This window comes from Leopardus geoffroyi, chromosome B2 (genome assembly GCF_018350155.1).
Source record: "Leopardus geoffroyi isolate Oge1 chromosome B2, O.geoffroyi_Oge1_pat1.0, whole genome shotgun sequence".
Classification (NCBI taxonomy): domain Eukaryota; kingdom Metazoa; phylum Chordata; class Mammalia; order Carnivora; family Felidae; genus Leopardus; species Leopardus geoffroyi.
Genome location: NC_059332.1, coordinates 131,957,475 through 131,975,295, shown reverse-complemented (window position 1 = coordinate 131,975,295; position 17,821 = coordinate 131,957,475). Strand labels below are relative to the sequence as shown.

At 38.7% G+C, this 17,821-nt stretch overlaps 1 protein-coding gene and 1 non-coding gene across 7 annotated transcripts in view; one reads left to right on the top strand and one right to left on the bottom strand.

Annotated features, from left to right (window-relative positions):
* Nucleotides 1–17,821, bottom strand: part of GRM1 (glutamate metabotropic receptor 1) — a 429,332-nt gene that overhangs the window by 231,370 nt on the left and 180,141 nt on the right. The gene's annotated exons all lie outside the window — the stretch shown is intronic.
* LOC123610087 lies at nucleotides 11,097–11,283 on the top strand. Its single transcript, XR_006718107.1, has one exon. It is a non-coding gene; the product is annotated as a U2 spliceosomal RNA (small nuclear RNA).

The window sequence follows — 17,821 nt, the reverse complement described above, 5'->3', positions numbered from 1 at the left end:
GATGGGGGCCAAAAAGAGAAGATATAAGAAGAGAAATCCTGACATCAACAGAAAAAAAAATAAATATTTGCTTCATTGCCCTAGAACTAGCTGTCATTAAAGGAAGAGAACAAATTAGAAGGCTCTGAGATCCCTTTATGCTCTTAAAAACTAAATTGAAATTATAAATAGTCATGATCTCATTTAGGTTGGCCTTCTGGAAAAACAGACAACGAGATAAAGGCAGAAATGGTGGTTTGAGTGAACATTACAGAAAACAAGAACAATTCAGGAATAACAAAGCTTCAGCAGCTCTGTCAAATAGGGGCACCATCATAAAAGGGGACAAATTCATTCTAAGGTGTAACTCTGAACTAGCACAGGCAGAATATCCTTTCCAGAGTAAGACAGATCACAAGCTGCCACCATGATGTGCCCCCAGCCTCAGTGCCTGTCTTCTACGATCTCACCCAATCCTGTCCCTATTTGTCACGAATGCCATGGTCTTAGTTGCCTCTCTCCTGCTCTTCTCTCAGACTAGAAATTTTCCCCTGAACCCTGCTCATTTCTCTCCCCGGGGAAGTCCTACCTATTCTTCAAAAACAAGATCGAATTCCACTCTTTCTGAACACTTCTATATATTCCAAAATACTTATTCCTTTATTCTTCTAAAGCACTTTGGACATGACTCCATTAAATTATTCATATACTGCATCACAATTATTTTTTTTTACTAGCCTTCCTTCACTCCACTACTTAATGGAGAGTTCTCTGTGGGCAGTGACCACATCTTTGTCTCTGAACTCAATACACGGCTGTTAACAAAAGAAAGGATTGAACAAAGTTTGACTGTATCAAATTCCAGCAATACCAAACTATGCAGTCTTCGGTGAATGCCTAGAAATAACACCATCGATGTAATGTCAGTGTGCAGCCTGTACATCTGGATGTGGACCAAGGTCCAGCCAGAGTCCCCTGCCTGCCTGTATACATCAGCCACAACCTGAGCAGTGTCCGAAACAGACTCTATTATCACCTCAACACCAACGTCCTCCTACTTCTACTCCTTGAATCTCTACCTCAGGGAATGGTACCACCATCCACTATTCGATATTCATAATCCCTTCCTCTTCTTCAGTCCCCACATCCAGTTAGTGACCCAGTCCTGTAGGATCATTATCTTCAAACCCACCACTTCCCTCCAAGATCATTTCCACTACCCTGGCATAGACACTCATCATAACCTCCCTGAATCATTGCAATTGTTTCCACTCGATCTTACTTTTTATAGTTATTTTAAAATGCATATTTTACGATTTATATCTCCATATTGCCACCTTCTCAAGCAGGTCTCTCCTGACAACCTTACCTAAAATAGGCACCTCCCATCATTCTCAATCACAGCAATTCTTTGGTTTCTTTCATGGCACTTAGAATAGTATGTAATTATTTTATTTATAAATGTATTGTTTGTTATCTCTTTCCCTTCTCTGTCAGACCCATGATGGCTTAGATCATATCAATCTTATTTAGCACTATGTCCTTTGCATATAGCAAGGATATTATACTAGAAGTTAATAAATATTCATTTAACTAATTATTTAATTAATCACTATCTACTATAGTCTAAGCAATGAGCTATTCAGTTGGATGTTGAACACAACAGTGTCCAAAATAGAAACAAACATCCCTACTCTCACTGAATTTACGGAGTCCCCTTCTCTAATCCATTGTCCATATTACATCTAGAGAGACTTTTTCCAAAATACTCCTTCCTATATTACTTCTAACTCTCTGATGGCTTTTGACTTCCTGTAAGTGAAGTTCAAAATTCATTAACATAACTAACTAGGACTTCCAAAATCTAGGGTTTACTTACTTCCTCAGTCTCAACTCTGGATATTTAATCATTCTCATTTGATTTGAATTCTGTGCTTCAACCTGATAAATGTTCTCTGTGAATCCATAGTCCACCATGAGCTCTCTCACCTATTAGCCTTTGTGCAAGTATTTCCTCTTTTCTTGCTCTGTCCAACATGCCCTAAATCTGGCTCACATCAGTTAAGGTATTAGCTTGTTCAGGAAGAGTTTAAGGAGCAACTTCCTGGTCTCCCTGCTACATCTTCCCATAACACATTTTACTTCTCTCATCTTAGCACCAATCACCCTGAACTTAATGTATAATTAAGCCCTGTGAGGCTGTTTCCTTTACTTTTGTGGCCTTATACCACAGCATCTGGTGTCAAGTCTAGCACACAGTAGAAATTCAGTAAATGTTAACAATTAGAAATAATTTTCCAATTAGGAATAGGAGACTAAGTTAATGAATGAGTACGTGAAGGAACAGATATTAGCTAGAAGTATATGTTTCCCATACATAGCTGTAAATTCAAGTTAGTTGCTGTAAAGAAGAGATTTCCAATCTAAGATGTGTATACCTAAAGAGAAGAGTTTTTGGTCTTTGAACTCAGCTTTGAGAGTCTAGCTTAAGAAATTAATCACCATGTATTCAACATGATTTGTGAAAAAAATCCCTCCCTTGCTGTAGCAGCAAATAATTAGTTCATTGAAAAAACAGTTTACTCCATTAGAACTGGAAAGAAGACGAGGAAGGAAAAGAAGTTAAGCCCATCCCCTTCCCCCCAAAAGATCAGAGCTAGTGCTGAGATTTATAGGCGTGAAGCATTAATAAGACTGGTTTAGGTAATTCAGAGATTGTCCCCAAATGGAAAAACCCAGGTCACACACTAATTTATTTATTCTGAGCTACACTGCAAATTAGAAGGCAATGCTGAAGCATCTTCAAAATTGTGATTTTTGGAAAAGCACAGATAAGTTATTTTTGATTCAAGCAATTAATGAATATTAATTCTTTGTTTTCTGAATGGATCTGTTGCACATTGACATCCTGTGATTGACTTTTAATATGTGAACACAGCTAGGCCACAGTCCTCAGTTACTGGGTGAAACCCTAATCTAGGTGTTACTATGAAGGTATTTTGTTGATGTGATTAGAGTGTTTAATCAGTTGATTTCAAGTAAGGAAATTATCCTAGATGATTAGGTAAGCCTGATTCCATTAGTTAAAAAGTCTTAAAGCAGTGCTGAGACTTCCTTGAAGAAGAAGATATTCTGCCTGTGGACAGAATGTACCTGAGAACTCCAGTCTGCCCTTCCAGATGGCCTGCCCTAAGGATTCTGGACTTTCCTAGTCAACCCCCATAAATGCATAGCCAGTTGCTTGCAGTGAAGCTTTTTAATGTTTACACCCTAATGGTCCTGTTTCTCTAGTTGAGCCCTGATTGATATACTCATTGTCCTTTGGGTTGGTGACTAAGGAATTTCCTCAGAGCCAGGCTGGTCAGTGGAATATAAAAATGAAATTGGAGAAAAAAAAAAAAACGTTTAATTAACATTTAGGAAAGGTTTAAAAACAAACACTCTTGTTCATTTTTATTGTCTGTCATTTTTTATTATCTGAATTATTAGCTCATAGAAGGCTAAGTATAGTCATGGACTTTTGAAAGATATAATTTAGAATGTTTGATGAAAGTGTGTTGATGTTTTTTAAATAAAAATTTAATGGATTCTGGGGGCGCCTGGGTGGCGCAGTCGGTTAAGCTTCCGACTTCAGCCAGGTCACGATCTCGCGGTCCGTGAGTTCGAGCCCCGCGTCGGGCTCTGGGCTTATGGCTCAGAGCCTGGAGCCTGTTTCCGATTCTGTGTCTCCCTCTCTCTCTGCCCCTCCCCCGTTCATGCTCTGTCTCTCTCTGTCCCAAAAATAAATAAACTTTGAAAAAAAAAATTAAAAAAAAAAAAAAATTTAATGGATTCTGTTCTAAGCACTTGATACACCAGTCAGCAATTAAACTGACTCCTAAGTGGATCTCATGGTGTAAAAAAAAAAAAAAAAAAAAAAAGTCTCTCGATAATCAAATTGCTTTTATTTGATCATAATTCTAACCCCAATTAAGTGACCAGACTTGCTCCTATCTAGGAGATCCAAGAAAATTTTCATTTACTAAATTTTTTTCTTTCATCTTTAAATAAAAATTGTCCATCTGCTATAGCAAGTGGTTAAAAAAAAAGAAAAAGAAAAAAGTACTTTACTTTGTTTTCTTTCTAGCATCAGAGACCTGTTTGTCTTTTCAAGTTTCACTAGAGACACACAGGTCACCAAATTCTGATGACCAAATGTCATAACTGTTAAGTCCTTCCAAGAATGGGGATAAAAACTCTCCAGACCAAATACAAATTCAATAGTCATTACTTTCCAAGAACTCTAGTGATGCTTGGATTTTGAAAAATGCTATATAGCGAGTTAAACTAAATGTTTTTTCTCCTTATAACTCAAATATAAAGTAACACTGGCAGAAGTTGAATGAGTCAATGGAGCAGAAAGCAGGGAAGACTGGTGTGAGTAGGTTATAATTACTTTATATTGAGAAGTTCTCTCTGAAAGAATCACATCAGAAGGGTGGTGTATGAAACAGGCACTCTTTTTTTACCCCATATCTTCATTTATTGTGAGGTTCAAAAGCTTTTTTCCCATTCCTGGTATGAATCTCCATTCTTTAGTACACACGTGCCTACATGCGCACCACAGGAGCGAGAAATATAGTTCTCAATGCCAAGCAAGCAACCCCTGCATTTGGTGGATTGTTGCACTGCCCTGAAATGGGTCTCTTTTATTTGTATAGATCTATTCACAGTAAAGAATTGATAAGTGAATAAGCCCCTTTTTGAATACTTGCCCTGGTATGGTAGGGGAATGTATGAGGTAGGAGGTGAGCTCAGGATGGATAGTAAAAGGATGTTAACTTCTACAATAGTGCCATGGTCAGTTCTCCCTACACCCCTCCCTTTTCCTCCCACCTCAAACCCCCTCTCTGTCGGTGACACACCTACCCATATCCAGCCACTTTCTAGCATTATAGGAACAAAAGAGCAGCAGTTTCCCTGCCAACTCTGGTTCCACCACTGAATCGTCTTGTATTACTACAGTGTGGTAGGCAAAGAAAGCCTAGGATATAGAGTCAGTGTTATTATTATTATCATCATTATAATCTTATAGTATCTTGCAGTGTATCACCTTTGTACTGTGTTAAGAATTTCACATTTATTTTCTAGCTTAATACTATAGTAACATCACAGATTAGGGTTATTATTCCTCCTATTTCATAGATTTCATAGAACTATGAGAACATAGAGTCCAGGGACATTTAGAAGCTGTGAAATTCTGGACAAATTACAAAGCTTCTGTGACTTGATTTTCTCCCTTTTACCCCTTTAGGACTTGCTTCTAATTCTAATCTCCTTCTTTTCCATTTCCTTCCCCAACATTCCAACTCAATTTTCTCTGAGTCATTGAAAAATTCTTAACATAGAAAAGCTAGGAGCACCTCCATGATATTACAACTGAAAATGTTTATAATTCTACCCTAATCTTTCAGCTCAAAATAACAGCACCTTCCAAAAACACAAATGGTTGTTCTTTGCATATAATCACATTGTGCAAAATGGCAATGTTCCATTCCTCAAGATTCCCTTCTGTTTAAAACACTATTGTAATATCACTATGTATCTTAAGGTCAACTAGACCCACAAAACTGAAATCTTTATTTCAACATCTATCTTCCCAACATTTCTGTCCCCTACCTTCTAACATTCTAAAAAATGTTTTGAGAGTATCTACTACCCATCAGTATCACTAGGCTGAAGTGATTCATAGAATCCAAATTAACAATACAAATTGGATTTATAACATAAATGAACAAAATCCTAACGAACTTATGATACTCACATGTCAATGGTAATGCTTCAGACATTCTTAACATCCTCCTTCCATGAATGAAATATACCCTTGCATCCCAAATCATCATTCTACTTTCTACAACCTGCCTCTACGTCATTTTCCATGAACCCTTTACAGTTATGGTTTCTTCTGTGTTTTGTTTTGTTTTGTTGTTGTTTTGTTTGTTTTGTTCTTTTTTGTTTCTTTGGTTTTTGTTTGTTTGTTTGTTTCTGAAACCCTATAGAGTAGAACTGAATTGTATCTTAAAAGCCTGGAGCCATGGACTCACCCTTTTATGTGATGTTCCATTTCTTTATTCTGTGAAATCACATTTAAAGTACAAAGAAGTGAATGAAGTCAGAATAGAAAAAGTTGGCAAATTTTACCAACCTTCACCTACTTAATCAAAAATGTCCCAGATCTTTAAACCATTTTGGGACCAAGTTAATTGCACTCTCTAGGACAAATCATCCCAGGTAGATGATTTTCTATTCTTGCCTTTCTGACTCTTAACCTAAAATTTGGAGCATTTGCTCAATTTTCTAAAAATTAACTGCAACATGGTCACAGAAAACAGCATAGGATTTGGAGCTAATGGATTCATATTTGAACTCTGGTTATCCCACTTTCAAGCTTCATACTCTTGGGCAAATGACATAATTTGAGTCTCTATTTTTTGTCTATAGTATTAATAATATGTAATATATGGGGTTGTTTTCAGGATTAATTAAAGTAATCAAAATAAGATTGTCCTATAAATTATAAAGAAATTCAAAGGTAACAAAGTGACAAAGTTTACCTTAAGATTTTCGCCCATTGATGATACTTTCATATCATTATAGAATCTTGCAAAATTTCATTTAGTCAAGGTATCTTGGGTTTTTGCTTGCAATCTCTGGGAATTATAAAAATTCAAGCAAGAAAACTAAACTGAGAGCTGGAGACTTCAAAATTACAACACAAAATGAATAACTATGATTGACAAATACTGGCAATCATTTATCTTTCTTCTAGGGAGAAATATATAATATAATATAATATAATATAATATAATATAATATAATACAGTATAATATAACAACATAACATAATATGTTTATGTGTATATGAAATATTTAGATGCTATTTTTATCAACAAAGTAGACAAAAAAGAAAGGCAACATAGGTACAGGATATTGGTCTTATTAACATTGTTTCTCTATGTGAATAACAAATGTTCCCTGTTTATGAGTGACTTAAAATTGTGAAAAGCTCATTCCGTTAAGTTAACATCTTATGCTACTTTTAGTGCATATAACAAATATGTTTTATTTTTAATACAAAAAGTGTGTACAATTTTTCAATAGAAACTCTTTCTCTGTTCACTTTAATAAAAGTTGAAAATATTTGCGGAATATCAGTTTGGAAGTAGGTCACATTATTAGCCTTCCTGGGTTACCAATGTGAAACATCAAGTTGCCTGATAAGGAGATTACCTATTTAATATGCTTGTATGATCTAAGTCATCATAGCCCCACAGGATTTGTGTCCTTCTTTACTCAACCTTCAGCTACCTATAGTTCTCTACAGGTGATGTCTGCTGCCAGTAAATTAGGGTAATCTTTCAGGAAAAAAGAGAAGTCATAGAAAGATGACACGGAATCTGGGGGCTGCGTACAAAAAAGAGAAAGAAGTCATTTGGGACAGAGGAGGGGAGGAAAGGAAAATCACAGACTGATTAAAAAAATGTCCTATATATTGAGTGTCTACTGTATGTCAAGGATAATACATTATTATGACTTTTGCAAGAATCCTTCAGGGAAGACATTATAATCTCCATTTTAGAGATAAGAAAATAAGCTCAGGGGAGCATGGGTGGCTCAGTCTGTTCAGTGCCCTCCAATTCTTGTTTCAGCTCAGGTCATGATCTCGTGGTTCGTGAGACAGAGCCCCCTAGAGCGCAAAGCCTGCTTCAGATTCTCTCTCTTCTCTCTCTCTGCCCCTCCCCCCACTAGCACTTTCTCTTTCAAAATAAATAAATAAGCATTTTAAAAATGGAAAGAAGCTCAAACAAATTAATATACAATAAATAAATAACTTTCCCTGGTCCCACAGACACTAAGTGTTTGGGGTAGGATTCAAAGCCAGCTCTGTTTGTCCCCAAATGCCATTTTTTCTCTCTCTCATCCAAACAAGTTGCCCACCTATTTTTTGAGTTGCTTCTCAACTTTGAATAGATGGGGTTTTGGTGGTAGTTGACAATATTATAGCCAGGTATCTGGGCATGTCTATATACTGGATTGCCCATTATTCCTTCTCTCCGCAGGAAAATAGGAATGGAAGTGCTAATTAACTAATAATTGTGCAAGTGCTTGAAATAAAGTCCTAGGAAAAGATTACTTGAAAGACCTAATAACTTCTAAGGCTTTATCTTAGGACTAATGGGATCAAGAGACAGAGACAGAAATAGAGAGAGAGGAGATATGAGTGCGAGTGTTAGCCAAGGTCTAAGGAGCCACAAGACTACTTACCAATTTACCCACAAGAAAGCAGAAAAAAGAATAATAAATAAGCATAGCTTTGCACCTTTTAAGGAATAAAAGTGTACCTTGTTCACTGATGACGGTTAGATCTCAGGACTAGAAGAGAATTCCTTCCCTCTTCCGTGGGAGTGTGAATGAAGAGGGCAGAAGACTAGCCGTGGGACTGGTCTGAGAAAACAGGAATAAAATTGCCTTCCCTCGCAGGTATACAATCTTGTCCTATATGGCACTAGCCTTACCCCTTGCTCCTGTACCTCTTGTTCCTCACCACATTCCTGCCTCGTACTCCACGCGAAAAAAAAAACCCCAGTCCTGAAGGGATAGTCACAATTTTGTTTCCTAGAACAGACAATCATGCTGACCATGACTTACAGACTTCCCCGCAGCCCACTTCTCTCCCTCTCTATGGCACACTCCTTCCTTTGAATTCCTTCTACCTTCACCTAAAAGATTCCACATCCTATAGAAATCAGGGAGAGATGATTACCCAGCCATGAATAATCATGCCCTAAGAAAGCATGCCCGTAACTTTGCACATGCCTGGACATGTTTATGTGTGCAGTGTGTGGGAGAAGAAGCAGGTAAGTAGACAAATATTAATTGGGGAAAGGCAAAGCTGACCCCCACTTTGGTTACAATTCAAAGATTGTATAGTGCTCTCAGTTTGCCTTTAGAAAACCTATGCATCCCGGAAAAGGATTGAAAATAGACAAAGGGCCGGATCTAACTTAGAAAGGAGGAAAAATAAAGCAATTTAACTTCAATGTGCCATTTTTAAGTATAGTTACTGAAGACTTTTTACCTTTCTGAACTTAATTCCTCAGGGAGAAGAATTTACTGCATTGTTATGATAACAATTCAGGTCCCAACTGACTTAACTAAAAAATAAAGTTTAAAAATTTCCACATAAGAATTCACCAACCTTCTGCAACTTTTACCATGCTATTTCTGTTGCTTTAACCTTTTGAATCGGCAGTCAGATCAGCTAGCCATTAAGTTTGCTTCTTAAGAGTTTCACTCACCTGAAATATACATGCTGGGTTAAATAAATCTTCAAAAATGAATAAAGAAAAAGAAAAGGCAGAACACTGTGAAGTTTCCCATAAAATAACTGTCACCTTTTAAAACAAATTTTGTATGCTATGAAAGAATTTAAAGCAGTAGTTCAAAAGGGGGAAAAAATGGCTTTGTAAAAAAAGGAACTATAATTCAATGATTTCCCTTGTCATTTTTTAACAAAATCTTTTTTAAGTTTATTTCTTTATTTTGAGAGAGAGAGAGAGAGAGAACACGAGTGGGGGAGAAACAGAGAGATAGAGAGAGAGAGAAAGAGAGAGAGAGAGAGAGAGAGAGAATCCCAAGCAGGCTCCTTGTTGTTGGCACAGAGCCCAACGCAGAGCTCGAACTCATGAACCATGAGCTCACGATCTGAGCCAAAATCATGAGTCAGACGCTTAACCAACTGAGCCACCCAGGCACCCCCACAAACATCTTTGATTAAAAATATTCGATACTTTCAAACACATCTTAAATTGAACCCAAAAGCATCTCAAAGTGACTTCTCAGATTAAAAATTTCATTGATTAGAAATGGTTTAAATTATCAAAATAATGGCTCACTGGACATTTTTAAATGCATGTTATTTTTCATGTATCAATTCATTCATTCACAAAATACTATACAACACTGTGTAAAGAGGCCACCTCTCTGTTAAGAACTAAAATGCAAGAAAACAGAACCCTTGTCCTGAAAGGGCGGGCCTACACCGGCTGACTCCATCTTGTTCTGTGTCCTTCACCTAGACCACGCCTTCTCCCCTTGAGTAACCTCCCGCTCACCCATTCAAACTTCCTGATCAAAACACGCCCAGCGACCTGCGTAACAGGACTCTCTCCCTTCCCCAGCTAATCGGCTGCCCCTAGACCCCTATAAAACCTTTGTGCTTTTGAAACTCACTCTCTCTCTCCCTGGTATCTCACCGCTGCGTCGGTGCAGGTAGGGGACTAGCTCGAGCTAGCTCGAATAAAGGCTCTTGCTTTTGCATCGGACTCGGTTCCCTGGTGGTCTTTGGGGATCACGAATTCTGGGCATAACAGTCCTTATAGAATATTAGGATACATGAAATTCAAAGGTTTAGGCTCCAGAATGGCCAAAAACAGGCCTGCTATCTTACATCTCATCTCTGTTCCCTTACATCTATTCTAGAACTCTGAACACCCACACAAAAAGCACCCCTACTGAATTTTTGTGATGGTGAGCATTCCCAAAGCACATGTAACCAAGGTTCCTATATTGCTTTCAAGTTTTTTTTCAAATAGGTACAGATATATAGATATAGATATAGATATAGATATATGTATTTATTTATTTTAAATTCTTATTTAGATTTTAGTTAATTAATATGTAGTATAATATTGGCTTCAGGAGTAGAATTTAGTGATTCATCACTTACTTATAATACCCAGTGCTCATCATAACAAGTGTCCTCCTTAATACCCATTTAGACCCTTCCCCACCCACCTCCCTCCATCAACCCTCAGTTTGTTCTCTATCATTAAGAGTCTCTTATGGTTTGCTTTTTTGTTCAAGTTTTTTTTTTTAATTAACAAATAGAGGATTTCTTTTACAACTTTTTTGCATTATTATTTTACTCAGTAAATTCTTTTTAAGAAACATTTAAATTAAATCTTAATTATTTCTAAATTATCACAAAAATTAATGAAATTTATTATAAAGAAGGAGTTTCTTAACGGAGGAGCTGCACACTCTAATATCAGACCTACCTATAAATATGCTGCCCAATCGCTTCTCGGCCTTTTGGCTAAGATCAAGTGTAGTATCTGTTCTTATCAGTTTAAATATGCTGCCCAGGGTACACCATTCACACTCATCTCATGAGACCCGAGGAAGTTACACAAAAATGTAGAGAGGGCAGACTAAGTGTTCTACAAATGATATTAATTACAGTTACATGAGATCTTTCCAAATAAGAAAGTGCATATTAAGAAAATAGAAGGAGGGGCGCCTGGGTGGCTCAGTCGGTTAAGCATCCGACTTCAGCTCAGGTCATGATCTCACAGTCTGTGAGTTCAAGCCCCGCGTCAGGCTCTGTGCTGACAGCTCAAAGCCTGGAGCTTGCTTCAGATTCTGTGTCTCCCTTTCTCTCTGCCCCTCCCCTGCTCATGCTCTGTCTCTCTCTGTCTCAAAAATAAATAAAAACTTAAAAAAAAAAAAAAAGAAAGAAAATAGAAGGAAAATAAAGCCAGATGGAGATTTTTCTGGGTTTACATGTACTTTTTGTGCTAACTTGGAAAGCTTATAAAATTAGGGTACATTAGCAAAAGCTTTCATCAATAAAAAAACCTTTGTGCTAGAGTACGCCTGCCCGTTGCCTTTTTATAGCATTTTAGATGGGAGTAGTAGATCTGCATTTTTCTTTCTTCACTAACATCATCAAGCAGTCCAAAAATAAGGGGTTTCTGAAGTTCCTGCTAATCCACCTTATAAATTAACACATGTACAATGGTAGAGAGAAGACTGGCTGTTATAAGTTTGACAGTATCTAGTTATCACTTCTTGGAAAGCTGTAGGTGCATGCAATTAACACTCAATAAGAACATTATATTAAAAAATAACATAATCTACATGTGTTGAAAAACAAGGGAGTTCATTCTGATGAGAAGTTTGGTATGCATAGTGATTTTAAAAATACACTTCCTGTTGATTTGAAAGGTATTTGCTCTCCCCACATTGAAAAGATAAGAGAATTAACAAAGAGTGACTGTAATTAATACTCCACAATCCAGTTGGTGGTGGTGGTGGGGGGGGGGGGAGGAATTTAGGTAAGAGACAAAGTTTTTCATAATCTTTTCTGATTTTTTTCATGTCTGTGGAATTCAAATTTAGAATATAGAATCAAGTTTTAGAACTTCAAAAAGTCTTAAGGGGGGTGCCTACATGGCTCAGTCAGTTGAGTGACCGACTCTTGATTTCAGCTCAGGTCAGGATCCCAGGGTCATGGGATTGAGCCCCACGTCAGGCTCTGTGCTAAGCATGGAGCATGTTTCAGATTCTCTCTCTCTCTCTCTCTCTCTCTCTCTCTCTCTCTCTCTCTCTCCCTCTCTCCCCTCCTCCCCCTCTGTCCCTTTTCCCCACTGGTGCTTGCTCACTCTTTCTCTCTCTCTAAAATAAATTTTCGAAAAAAAAGTCTTAAGAACCTCATTAAATAAAAGTTAGCTAAGACTCCTCTGTACATGATATGCTTCAGACATATGGTCAGATGACCTCTGGAAACAAGTTCAGGTGCCATCAAGCTCACTGATTCATAAACTTAGCTATAGGAGAGACAGCTGGTTGTCCATAGGAGAAATTACCACTCCTCATTCCAGCACAAAGCTGTCACTGGGATGTAGCTGTCACAGGCTACATTTCCCACACCCCCTGAATCTTGGTGTATCGTTTGACCAAGTTTGAGTCAATGGAATCTAAGAGAAGGTGATGTGTGCCACTCCACACATGTATGCTCCTATGTGTACTTCCTCTGTCTGCTAGCTGGAAGTAGAAGCTTGCAATGGCCTGGTGGATGACACAGCAACAAGATGAAAGAAGAGGAAATCTTAATAAAGAGGAGAGCAGGACAACTACTGGGAACCCCTGCATCAGACATTTACCTGACCAGGAAATAGACTTCTCTGTATTAAACCACTAAAATTCAGGGATTTATTTCTTATAGTAGCTACTATTATTACCCTAATGAGGAAAATGCTCAGAATCACTGAGATAAAGCCTATGACTGCAGTTTGTCAAAGTTCTCTCTTGATTCTCAAGCAGGCAACCCAGCGCCTATCCATGGCTCCAAGTCTGTAAAACTCAACTCAGAAACAAGAGAGGACATTCGTGCCCACAGAGGAAAGTGGCTTGTCTAGAACTACACAGCTGAACAGTGGAAGACTAGGAAGCGAAGCCGGGTGCCCTAAAGAGTTCAGTCTAAAGGAAAACAAGAAGACAGGACTCTATAGGAAAACCAGCAAGGGTATATTTTGAAACCAGCTCAGGTTAACACAGTATATGCTCATTTCACTAACAATCACTAGAAATTGATTGTATTAAGAACTGTAGGGGCGCCTGGGTGGCGCAGTCGGTTAAGCGTCCGACTTCAGCCAGGTCACGATCTCGCGGTCCGTGAGTTCGAGCCCCGCGTCGGGCTCTGGGCTGATGGCTCAGAGCCTGGAGCCTGCTTCCAATTCTGTGTCTCCCTCTCTCTCTGCCCCTCCCCCGTTCATGCTCTGTCTCTCTCTGTCTCAAAAATGAATAAAAAAAAAACATTAAAAATAAAAAAAAAAAGATATTTCTATTAAAAAAAAAAAAAAAAGAACTGTAGATAATGTTTCATTCAGTTTATGAAAACACTGCAGTCCTGAGTGCTGGCGCTGTGCTGAGAAGTTTAATTTCTCCTAACCCTGTGAGATAGGTATTATGATAGCTGCTTTTGCTGATGAGACAGCTGAAGTTCTAGAGAAGGAAAGAAACCTGCTCAAGATCCAGGCTCATAAGTACAGGTCTGTATGGAGTCAAATTCCACACATCTCATGCTAACCAGCTACTAATGCACTCATAAGAATCCTGGAAAAATCCTGATTGCATATGCTTGTAGTGAACATATAAGACACAGCATAGCCACACGATTCAGTGGTGTGTATGGGGCACATACGTGCAGGTTTTCCTGGTATTGGTTCATGGCACAAATAATGTGTACTCAGAACACGCATGTGTGTGAGGAAGTTCATTGGCAAATGAACTCTGGCTATCAGAGTCCTGCTCATCTGGGTCATCCAAGCTCTAATACACCAGGCACTGACAGTCCTTCATTACCAAGGGCCTGCTACGTATAGTTCAGCATTAGCATCCAAAGTCTCTTTTGAAGGGCCTCAGACACACAGGAATGCCCACATGACAGTATTGCCTAGTGATTGAGAGCATGTACTCTGGAGCCACATTCTGGATTTAATTTCTGGCATAGCCACATACTGGTTATATGATCTTGGATAAGTCGTGTAACTTCTTTGAGCTTTGGTTTCCCCATTTGCAAACTGAGGGTGATAATAGTGCCTATCTTAAATGTATTGCTGCAGGTTAATATTTATAGAAGCGTTGAACTGTGTCTGGCACATGGTAATCTGCTATATAGATGTTTGTTTTAAAATATAATAAAAATGTAGAACATTCTATTGACCCAAAAATTAAGCAATGAACACCAGAGGCATTAAAGAGACGCCATATGCATTCCTAAAATGACTTATATCAGCAACTCAAAGTTTAACACAAATATAAAGCCTAGAGCTTTCTAAAGCATATTCCACAAAACATCTCCAGAAAATGTTTTGCAAGGAAAGGCTATCACCAAATCAGTCTGGAAAACATACCTCTTGAAAGCTACGAAATGCCCCAGTCAGATCTCCTCTTGTGGGCGCATAGACCCACTACCATGTTTGCACAGAAAAGATGCTTTTCCACAGGCTGCTGACGGCCAATACATGAGCACAGCAAAAGTACTCCTGCAAGACACAGGATCCTTCTGATGCACGATTTTTACCCCAAACTCCCCATCAACCTGATTAAAACTTTCTTAGAACTTCACTGCAGTCTGAGATTCTTTCTATTTATGTCTCCCTTGCTCCTTCTCCTCTATAAATTTCAGACTGCATTGTAGTCTGAAGGCTCTCCCCACCTTCTCCTCCTCCCTTGCCTTTATGATTCACAGGCCTTCACTCCCTCTCCCCTAAAAAAACATCCCCTGAACATCTAATCCCATCTTGGCATTTAATTCTTAGAATTCATGAGCCATCACAAATAGGGATAGGGGTGATATGAGAAAACAGAAAGTGGGAATGGGGAGACCTACACATTCATGGCTGAGCAGAAAAAAAAATACACCATCCTACTTGATGTGTGGGCTGTGAAAGGTCCCTGTTTGAGGTGGTGGTCCAACAGCTAAAGACTTTATTAGTGGTAATGGAGAGGAATGCCTATGGTACAGACATTCAGGCATTTGAAAGAAATGATGGAACAATGTCTATGACAGGGAGTTGTCTGGTTGCTGCTAAATTGGGTTCTGCCATGCCAAAGGATAATGAGGAACTGGGGATCATAATAAGCCGTTGACGACTAACATAGGAGAGAGCAAGAGAACCTCACTGACAGTTTGAAAAGAGCCCCTTATCTCCTGTAAGTCTTGCTGAAGTAGCCCACTCTTCCACAAAAAGAACCAGCCCTTCTCTCGTGTTTACAAATGCTGCCGAAACCTCTTCTCCAATGCTGCCCCACCCTCTCTTCTGGCTGTCAGGCAGGCAACTGAGGTTAAATCTCAGCATAACTCTGCTGGAGACATGTTGGATCTGATAAGAAAGGAAAGAGATATTACACTGAAGTTGCTGCAAGAATTAGCTAGCATATACTACATGGGATTAAATTTTGAGGGGGCTTAATGAAGAGTGTCAGAATATAAGACTGGATATGCAAGAATTCATTGATTTGGAGAAATGGGATTTAATACCCTGGCAAGGATGCCAAGGGACAGGGTTTTATGCTTTGTGGTGGCTCGGAGCAGTCTGGAGGAAGCAATAGTTAATGCAGAGCAAAATGGATATGTTTGAGTCGCCCTCACAGATGGGAGAAAAAACAAAGAAGCTGAGGAAAGTAAGCATTCTCTAATGGTTATATTACATATAATTATATCCAAAGAATTTTGTTCCATGGGAATCCCAGAGGACATACCAATATGCTAGTAAGAGGGACAGCAGCATCACATAATTGTTCAGTGATGATTCTCCTCTAACTATACCTGACCATAGGAGAGGCAGTTATAGTGATGAGCTTATTAATATCCAAGGGGATGATGGAACTCTGATGAGGCTTTACCTATATAAGCCAGGAAATGGAATTGCTGTACCAAACAAAGCAGTTGGAGGATCAGTCAAGGAGGTCAAATTAAAGGAAGTTGTAGGCATGGCTTTCCCAGAGAAGCTGGAAAAAAGCAAGAATGGAAAAAGCAGAAGGGTGAAGGGAATCGTCCAAATAAAAGTCACAATCTCTCGCTCAGTTCACAGACCTAAGCCAATTTGGAAATCTTTGACTGAAAAATTGACTGTATTCTCAGAAGAAAGGACCCTGCCCTTCCTTGATCCTTCCCCAATGGGACCTGCAGCCGTATGCTTATGTAACTGTAACACTGGGAAAAAATGCCCATACCCTTCAAGGACTATTGAACATAGGTTCTGAATTGACACTGATATCTGGAAAATCAAAGTATCATTATGTTTTCTCTGTTGAAGTGGGGGCTTATAATGATCAGGAATAAATGAATACCCAGATAATCTCCAGTTTATAGTGGGGCCCTCAGGTCCATGGATCTACCCAGTAGTGATTTCTCTAGTCTCTGAGTGTATAGTTGGAATTGATATTCTTGGCAGTTGGAGTCACCACCACATTGGGTCATTGGTCTTAGGAAAGAACAAATGGAAACTTCTGAAACTGCCCCCTCAATCTCCATTCAAAATAGTAAATAAAATATATATTTTATCCTAGTGGTGGGAGATGATGTCACTATTAAAGTGCCTATTGCCACTTAAAATCCCAAGGTATTCAGGGGTGGCCCTGTTATCACCTCTATTTAATTCCCTAGAGGAGCTCTTGCAGAAACCAGATAGACCCTGAAGAATAACTGTAGATTACCACAGGCTCAGCCAAGTAATAGCCCTCATTTCCACAGCTGTGCTGGATGTGGCATTACTAGAGTAGATTAGTAAGGCTTTAAAAGTAGCATGTTGTCACTGCCCTGGCAAATGTGCTCTTTTTGTTACAAATAGAAATGAGGATCACAGACAGTTCCCATTCACACAGGATGAACAATATTCATTTATAGCTGCACCTCAAAGCTATTATTTCTCCCATATCCTATTTTAGTAAAATCCAAAGAGATCTGGATTGTCTGGTCATCCTACAGAACATCACTTTGATCTGTTACATCAATGACATAATTCTGCTGCAAAAGGATAAGCAAGAGGTGACTAGCATGCTGGATGCCTTAGTATGCCCATGTGCTATAATGACTCAATGACTCCACTTCAGAAAGTTCTCAGGGATCTAATCCGATTTTGGCACTGGCTTTGCTGAAGACTACAATTAAAGTAGTGCCACAATCCCCTTTGGAACATCATATTTGTCTTTAGAATTGTAAAGATCCTGAGAAGTATATTCAGTTAAAAGAGAGGGAAAAAAATTGTTTAACTTTGTTCAATCCCAAATTTCCAAAACATATCTTACCTCTGAATCTTTTTTGAATTATCACCAATGAAATGCTCTATTGATGTGAACACTGCTCTTCCCAGTTGTGTCTCACTGCTTGGTGTGTATTGATTTTGTTTTCCCAGATGGATTCTCCCAGTTCCTGCCAATTCCCATCTGTTCTGCTCTCCCAGTTCTGTGATCTCCACAAAATATTTCCTGACTATGCTCTCCCATTGGGAAC